The sequence below is a fragment of the Montipora capricornis genome, chromosome 1 (assembly GCF_036669925.1).
Source record: "Montipora capricornis isolate CH-2021 chromosome 1, ASM3666992v2, whole genome shotgun sequence".
In the NCBI taxonomy this organism is placed as follows: domain Eukaryota; kingdom Metazoa; phylum Cnidaria; class Anthozoa; order Scleractinia; family Acroporidae; genus Montipora; species Montipora capricornis.
Genome location: NC_090883.1, coordinates 10413389 through 10423011, shown reverse-complemented (window position 1 = coordinate 10423011; position 9623 = coordinate 10413389). Strand labels below are relative to the sequence as shown.

At 38.4% G+C, this 9623-nt stretch overlaps 2 pseudogenes; one reads left to right on the top strand and one right to left on the bottom strand.

The window, feature by feature from the left end:
• Positions 1–901: 901 nt before the first annotated feature.
• On the bottom strand, positions 902–5951 carry LOC138057220 (SRRM2 protein homolog rsr-2-like; annotated as a pseudogene).
• A 140-nt stretch (positions 5952–6091) lies between these two features.
• Positions 6092–9623, top strand: part of LOC138057209 (uncharacterized) — a 7152-nt pseudogene continuing 3620 nt past the window's right edge.

Below are 9623 nucleotides of genomic sequence, written 5' to 3'. Positions count from 1 at the left end.
AGTCAAGCTACCTCTCCCAAGCACCCAAAAGTTTCCTTCAACACAGAAAGTTGTGACTTGGAAGATGTCATTAAATTTTTAGTACAATCACATGTGCATTTCAACACAGTCAATCACATGTATGAACAACTTGTAGTAACGAAAAAAAAAAAATCTACAGTTGTTCTTTGACTGTCATCCACTAATTTTTATTTAATTTTTATTTAATTTAAATGAAGTTTTTTGGAGAGCAACTGTCTCTTCAACAACATGCACAGGGCATGTGTCTATTAAGTTTCTTAGTACAAGATATAATGTAAAATGTAACAGGCAAAAACACTGAAATGGAAAAAAATACTACAATGTATAACCCTAGTATTGAATATCTTGATATCCAAAAAGGAGGCAGTCTATGAGAAAAATAACTTTTGTTAGTATATACCACACAAGTGAATAGTGCTTTTGGCACCCGCTGATTGGCTAGCTCGGAGGTGATTAGCCAAGTACTATTCACCTCCGAGCATCGAGCGTGCGCTATCCTCTGTAAAAATCGATCATTTTTCAGTTTATTGTCACAAAGTAGTTTTTGGCGCTATTTATTCAACTTGTGTGTTATATACTAAAACAATTATTCACCTCGGTGTCGGTGAATAGTGGTGGATATTTACCTCCACCTCAGTGAATAATTGTTAAATATTACTTGAAGGGTAAAAATGCAAAAGCTACGAGCTTGATTAATTCTATTTTAACTGCAAGACTCAGTTTCAAGGAGGTTTCTCAAGACTTTGTTTAATTAAAAAATCTTTCAACTCTCTGAGCCAGTCTCGATTCAGCCAGGAAAGTGTTGATATCAAGCAGCTTGCATACCTTTTGCAAGAAACCCTTCATAACAATACTGCCCCCCAAACTATAACTTAGAGATCTACAAAGATCGTACAGCCCAAACTAATTGCCGAGGAACTCCATTTGGGCTCAGTACACTTGGAAGGCCATTCCTTCGGCTTACTGACTGACGCTTTTGTTGTGGTGTCATTGCTGCCTTCCACCTGTCATCCAGTTTCTTAAAGAAGTCTGACACTTCCTCCACTCTCCAGGTTAAAGGCCTGGTGACTAAGGCATCCCCTTCATCTTCTGACTCATCTGAGGAGACAAGGCTGATGTGGAGGGATCCAAATATTTCCTCCTCTTTCTCTTCTTCATTGACAACTTTCAGTCTTTTTTCCAGTTTCTAAATTGACAGAATTGACAGATAGAAACAAGTTATTAAGAGCCAAAAAGTGAGGCAAAAATTATAATACATAATAAAACATAGACAGCAAATGCACTTCAGCATACATGTAGCATCATTGTGATGCCTTGAGACTTCCGATAATTATTAAAACAGAGCTGTAACCCACTGGTCATTTTACAGAAAGCCTTAATACGGCATTTGGATTTAGTAAATGGATGAGAAGCTTGCATTTTCTTTCAATTGGTGAAATATTACCTGAAACTTTCATATCACAAGAAATCTAATTCCCTTTTCTTTCTTTGGAAAAAATGAAGTGTCAAGAGTGATATACTGTGCGGCTAGCTAGGATTTCTGGAAATTCAATAACAGCTCATAAATTCAAGGGCTGGGATTTGTGAATAATCCACAGAAATCCTGTATTTAGTATAAAACAAACCTGGGATCCAAAACATTTACACTAGATTGAAAGAAAAAAAACAAAAAACAAAAACAAAAACAAAAATACATTGCCTTCTGCAACATTTAAACAATACAACTTTATGGAATTATGGGGTATGCATATTTCATATTTTTCTCTCCTCCAGAAGAAATATGCAAGTTTTAAGCCCTGAAATCTTCATGTCGTTTTATTTTCTAGCAGAATGGAAATAAATTCATACAGTCATGTGGGTCAAAAGTTTCCCAAAAGCTGTTGGTTGTTATCATTCATGGTTTATATCATTCAAGTGTGTACAGTAATAATATATTCTGGGACTTACATCCTATCATGTTATTTTACCAGTGATACAATGCTTACCCTTTTGATCCTTTGCCTTCTCTTCTGCTCTTGCTGATACTTTTCATAGGTGCCATTTTCTTTTTGCCTCTTTCTCTTCTTGCTAGAGGCATAGTTCTGAGAAATAGCATCTGGAAGCATAACACGCTGAATTAGTTTCAAGAGAACAATAACTTTTCTGTTTTTTTTTCTCAGGACTTAAGGTTTACAAACCATATCATCGTAATGCATTTTAGCCAAGACCTGCACACACATGATCGATATAATAATGAGAATAGTGACTGTTCTTGCTTCATGTGGGTACACTGGCGTTTTATTGGAAAAGTAAGCTTTCTCAAAAGAAAAAGATGAGAATATGATAAAATATAAAACAAAAACTGCTCAAGATTTCAGGAGTCTGATATATACTTTACTCTAGCCTGTCAGTGTGAGTCACAGGCTCCTAAGTGGGTTATAGGGTGAAGAGAAACCACAAGCAGAGATTGGTCTGGGGGTGAGAAAGAAAAGGGACAGTGGCTGGCCCATTTTTTTTTGATGCCACCATTTTGCCTCTCCAGACTAGAAGCAATAAGCTCAGCTTCTTTGACAAAATGATGCAAATTTACACCACAAGACATTCAAAATTATGTTTAATAAGTTAACATTGTATGCAAAGCTGTCAACAGTTGTTCATCTAACCAATCAAATCATGATACCAGAATTGAGATAGACTGCTAGAGGAAGAGGTTTTAGAAAGATTTAAAGTAAAGGGGAAAAAATAAACAGACTCTAATGATCATAAAAGAACCATCAAAAAGAAAGAAAGAAAGTGGGTTTTATCGTTTAACAACAATAACCAACACAATTATTCAAGCATGAATCTGGTCTTGGCTACCAGGTGATGCCTTTTGACTAGTAAACTTTACACCTCACTAGCCCAAGGACTAGTTAGTGAAAAAGGTAGGGTCGAGCACTGCAAGCCTCACCCAGACGCGAATTCAGTGCGAGGCTTGCCATGCGAAAACAAAGCTTTTTATTCTTCTGAGACTCAACATGGCTACCGAGTGACAAAGGTATATTTCCTATTGGTAAAAGTGATAGTGTGACCACTGCTGTTATATCATCTGAAAACAAGACAAATGCCTTGGGCCTTGCCTTGCCTCAATAAAGGCATGATCATAAGAACTTACCCAAAATTCGCCTCTCTGTGCAGAGTTGATCATTTTTAATTTGCTCTACTTCTTTGACCTCTCGAAGTAAAGTTGTTGAAACTGCCCGGTTTGGGTCTTCATTCTCTCTACAGATGATAATAAATGTGCCACAAAATTAATACATCCAAAATAACAACAACAACAATCATTCTGCAATATTTGTTGCTGCCATTTAATGTATAACCTCATCTGCTAACTAAGGAGAAGAAGGTACACAACTGTAAGCTGAATTTACGAAAGAGCAACAGCAACAATCTCAAGCATGATCAGGTTTGTTCAAATTAAGTAGCCGAAGTTGGCATACATTCGCTTAAAAATGATTAAAAATGATAACAGTAGTGGATCATAAAACTATGTTTCAGCAAAGCCACATCAATTTACTGTTCATTTCACCTAATTCTTTGTTGTTCTTGCATGCTAAAAAATACATTTCAAACTTTTTGTCTACGGTATTTCGACTGATGGTTTGCATACCGGTATATGCAGGCCTTCTGATAGGGTGCGATTAAAAAATGCAAATTATGCGATATTTGCAGGGCAGATTGTGCGATTAGAAAGGCCAATTATGCAATTTTTTTCTCAGCAATTTTAGGCTTGTTTTATACGTTTTCAGGTTAAGAAAAAGACATTTTGAACACAAAGGAACAGTAATTATGCTCATATTGACCTGGGAATATATATTCGTATAAATAGTTCCTTTTGCGTATTTTGTACACCGTGGCCAGAGTAGGCCGCGTCTTATTTTCTCTCGTATAAAAGGCCCTGATATTGCACGACGAGAAAAACATCAGTCCATCGTCCACGTGGAGCGTACCTGTGAGGTACTTTCTTGCTCGATTGTGAGCTGTCAGATCGGGCGGAATGTGGGAACTTCCTTCTTCGTCGAAGAAAAAGCAAGCGTTTTCACAACAAGCTTACCCATGAGTAAGTTTTTATCAGTTTTCAACGAAAGAAACTACATTCTGGCGAAAAACTTACAACTTTACTTATTTTTCACAAATCTCTTCTATAAGAGAAGGCAACTGTGTCATTTCAGTGGTGTGTATATAAGGGCGTGTTTGTGTTGCACTAATAGAAGGAGACTCTTACCAGGTCCCCGACATGAAAAATAAAGCCTTGTACTTCGAATGTTTACGAAATCGAAGGTGACAGGTATTCTAGCCTTTTTCCAAGATAAATCATCTTAAAAATGGCGTATTTATGCAGGAATTTCTAAGAAACGTCTTGATTTATGTTTCATTTTATGAATTTTGTGCGTCCTTTTGTGAATTATGCGATTTTTCGTGAATTGTGCGATCGGATGCTATTTGAGGTCGATTGTGCGAAATCGCACCATCGCATAATATCAGAAGGCCTGTATATGTCATTGTTCAATTAAGTTAGATTGGATTCGGAAATTGAACTCTAAATCATTTTTTTCGGTTCAATTGCTGAACTCAATCAATTACATGACCAGGAGCAAAAGCTGCAGGAAACATTTGACGTTATCTCGAATTTTTGCACAGTGACCTATCTTGATTTTTTGCATGCATGCCGCATTCAGTTTGCCACTTCAAATAGAATTGTCTGGGTGAAATTTATCTAGTATGATTTTCTGTAGGTGAATAAAATGCCTTTTTTGAAATAACACAAGATCTACCGGTACTTGATAACTTTTGTAATATTTCCAAATGAGTTGAAGAATTTTGGGTGCTTTCCAACAATAAAAACAGTACTAGTAGGTCACCTACTTTGCAAAATCTGAAAGTTAGAGGTCCTTTTTGTAGAGTTAACCTGTTGCCATGGTAACCGTAATAACATCAGAACTACCTTTAAGGTATTGCCCAACAACTGAGTTACAAAGATGTTTAGAAGTTTGTCCACATGCCCACATGCAATTTTTTGTAATCTTTCATCAGTTCATAGACACTACAACAATTGAAAACCCTTATGAGCCTCCTTAAAAGTAGCGAAAGCCGCTGAAATTGACTGGTGCATAAAGAACTTAAAGAACTCACTTCATGTCAGTATTCCAGGACAGTCCCAACTGATCCATCTTGGAGCGGATATAGTGCTGTGAACACAAACTGACGATTAATAGAAATGTTCAACAAAATATAAGACTTTTCAAAGCTGGCAATATTTTGTCTTATAAAGACTGCTGAAAAGAATGTCCATATAACAAACCATGCTTGCAATAGCCTAGCGATACAAATGTTTTGAGGTCTTTTTCATAATAGCCGTTACGCGCGGGTTTCAGAAAAAAAGGTGTGAAAAATTGCTCGCCGATCGAGACGCGAAATTTGAAAATACAAAGGTTTCCAACGTTCCTTTGGCGTAGAAAACGACGATATATATGTCCCCTTCCTAGGGGCAAACATACACAGTAACAACAAATTCATGACCGGCTTTCCACATAGAGCCTACTTACCGACAGACCAGGGTGTCTGGGAATCTTTCATTTTCTGCCAGAACTGTTTGGTGATGGCGTCCACGATCCAACGCTGTCAGCCTGCGTAGCTACATCTTGATCTATCTTCGCCTCCAAAGCAACGATCCTTGCTTCTATGGCCTTGAAACCATTTTCCATAGTTTCCTGGATCTTTTCGATGGACTTAAAAACGGCATCAGAAAATTCTGCCTGGTTCCCTTCGATGATGCGTAAGGAATCATTGAATTCACCCAGCTGTTTTGCAATCTCGCCGTGATTGCTCTCTTGTAATGCGTTCTTGATCTCAACAATTCTGGTCAAAATTGTGCGGAATTCGGAAGCCGTATTTGCTTGGTTGTTTGACATCACGAATCAAAAGATCAAACCACACTTGGAATCACCCCAAAAGAAACTTCCTGCCGATAACGCTGCCGAAAGGCAATAGTGGCGCGAAAATATGTGTAAACAATGCAAGAAGCGGTGGGATGCCATTGGTCCATATAAGCATGCAACGCCCTCCTATTGGCCAGCAGTTCAAAGGCCCAAAGTAGTTTTGATCAGTGGTTGCAGGCGCCAACAGGACAAAGAAGCTCGTTGGTGTTTACACTAAAATTTAAGTCTTTTCTAGTATACCGAAACGAAATTCTCCTCGAAAGTTCAAGAAAAGGAACAGACGTCGCATCCAATGTTCTCGTTGTGGCGCAAGTTATTCCTATTCAGGATCAAGGTCACATTCATGTGGTGGGGACGCATTATCGGGATCTGACGAAGCGGACCTCGAGCACGGTGACAATGTGAATGAAATCTCCGACACCGAACTACAGCAAGAAGAATCGGACGTTTATAGAAGCGACTGCCACGATAATGATGACACAGAAGCTGTCTGTGAACACTTGCTGTCTTCAGATATCCGAAGGAGGTTGCGAGACCGGTTGAGAAAACGGCTGAATGAAGAGGACTTGGCTCGTTTTGACGATGATGATTCCAATAGTAACGACTGCGGAAATGCCTCTTCTGGTGACTCTGTTAATGAGAACTGGGAGAACTGTCAAGAGGATGACGATGTAGAAGAGGATTTTGATCATGAGCAGGAACAAGTTCTCGAGACTGCCAACAAATCATTGCCATTATCCGACAAATGTGGCGTTCTTATTTATTGGTTGTTGATATTTTTGTTGTCTTGGCAATGTGGATTTTGTCTTAGTGATTCAGCTGTGGATATGTTACTGAAGTTTCTAAGTCGTTTTTTTTTGGTGATTGGAACCCGCGATGAAAACGGTGCCATGGCTAAAGTAGCAAAGCGTATGCCAAATACTTTGTACATGCTCAAGAAAGTTCTAGGATTTATGAACAATGATGACTTTGTGAAATACGTTGTCTGCCCAAAATGTAAGACATTGTATAATTACAAAGACTGCATCCAGAAACGTTGTGGAAGGCAAGTTTCAGCTCGATGTAATTTCGTTGCTTGGCCAAGACACCCACATAGGAACAGGCGAGGTAAGGCCAGTTCTTACTACAGTCATGTATTTCCTGAAAGAGAGCTGTATCTAAAAATTGGACAGGAGCAGAAATGAGGATGTGAGATGAGTAATGCAGGGATACGATACAGGGTGTGAGGGACGAGGGTATGCATAGCTAAAAAGAAATTTGAAAAAATTTCAACATAGACTGTTTTTGCATAAGTATCCTTTTTAGTAATAGTTAAAATATTTACAAACTGCTTTGGGAATTTACTTGTGTTGACAAGTGACCCCCTTCCCTGTTGTGGCCAATATAATGCACCAGCGAGGTGACTAGGACAGCAGTTTCCTTTTGTCAATGCAAGTAAATTCCCAAAGCAGTGAAAGTGAAAAGAATTCCCATGCAAAAATGGTGTATATTGACCTTTTTTTCAAATTTATTTTTAACTACATTGTTATGTTTTGTTTACATCCCTGATGTTGTGTCCTTGATATCACTTCCCGCATCTTGTGCCCCTGAACACAGGCCCTTGTATCCGTGTTACCAAGTCTCAGTCCCACTTTTAGGCACAGCTGTTTCAGAAGAATTGTCACGAACCTAGTATTGACAACTCTACCCCAGTCTAGCAGAAATTTTACGATAAATGATGATAGATTTTGTGATACTTAGATTGCTAGCATAGGGAACAAGCTTATAGTAAGAACTTGAAAACAACTAAAGCATCCAAGAGGCAATAGATTGTGTGGTAAAATTTTAAACATACCGTGAAGAAGATAGGCTGTGCCTTTCAAAACATTGGAAAAATATACTACCCTGACTGTGAAGCCTTGCTCTTTTTTAGATTATTGGATTATTTGTTCTACTATTTTTTTTTTGGTGATTAGATCTCTCACTACAGGAACTAGACTGGGTTTGTTTTGTATGGTTTGTTTGTTTGGTTTGTTTTGTTTTTTTTTTCTTAAAAAAAGGGATGTCCATAGGATGCCAGTACAGCACGGGATACACCAGCCCCCCCATCCAATATGATTTCAACTCAAATTCTGGTACATGATGGAAATGTTCATTCTAAAACTGAGAAAGGTTTAGAACCCAGGAGTCATATCATAAGTAGATAAATTATGATCACCCATTGACTGTAGTCCTGAGGACTGTTTCAGGTGACATTGACCAATGTTTTATTTAGTTGTGAAAGACAGTTTTTAATCACAATATAAACAACATGGCAATATTTCCAGAAATTTGACAACTGGCCGCTAAACAGAGTTGTGACTGTATTTGCTACAGTACTTACTTTTATATTTAAATGTATGTTACTGTGTTTTCCTTAAATGGTTTTTAATGATATCTTTTTTATTTACATGTTTTGAGATTGCTTGTTTACTCTTTTATTTTTTAAGGCCAATGTGATGAACTACTTTTGAAGACAGTGCGCACTGGGACAAAGACTTTCTTGTACCCAAGGATGGTTTATCCATACAACTCTGTCATTAAGTCGTTACAAGAGCTACTTAAGAGGCCTGGTTTTTGGGATAAATGCCAAGAATGGAGGAAGCAGGTTTTTCCGCACAACATCAAAACAGACATATACCAGGGAAATGTCTGGAAAGAGCTGTCGTCAAATGGGTTTCTCTGTAACATCAACAGTTTAGCTGTCATGCTTAATGTTGACTGGTTTAGACCACACAAACATTCCCCAGGATCTGTTGGAGTGATTTACCTTGTCTTGCTCAACCTTCCTCGGCATGAGAGATATAAAATGGAAAACATTATTGTTGTTGGCATTTTGCCTGGCCCATCTGAACCAAAACTTACTGCAAACACATTTTTGGAACCACTTGTCCAGGAGCTGTAGACACTATGGGCCTGCAAAGAACGTTTCTCGGTTTATGGCAGTTTATTTAAACGCCCAATCAAGGTTGGTTTAATCTGTGTGTCATCAGATATTCCAGCCACGAGCAAAATTGGAGGCTTCCTTGGTCACATGGCATCACAAGGATGTTCTCGCTGCAAGAAACAGTTTAATTCTGGAGCAGGTCTTGATTTCAGTGGTTTTGATAGAGAGAATTGGCAGCCACGAGAGTCATCAGAACATAAGCGTTCAGCAAAAGCAACACTGGAGGAAGCAAGTCCTGCGTCACAACAAAGGCTCTGTGCAGAGTTGGCTGCTAGGTATTCCGTTTTACAAGACCTTGAATACTTTGACTGTATACGCTATTTTGTGGTGGATCCTATGTACAATCTTTACCTTGGGACAGCAAAGCACATGATGAAAAATGTGTGGTTAGATGAGAAAAATGATTTCATTGATGATGATGACTTTCAAAGAATCCAAGAACTAGTGGATTCAATGACAGTCCCACAGGACATTGGGCGTATCCCAGGAAAAATCTCATGCAGTTTTTCAGGATTTACTGCTGACCAGTGAAAAAATTGGACAATTGTTTATTCATTGTTTGCACTGAAAGGAGTTCTTCCTGACAACCACCTGGAATGCTGGCGTCACTTTGTTCTTGCCTGCAAGTCTCTGGGCAAGAGAGTCCTGACTGACAATGATATTGAACTTGGAGACAGACA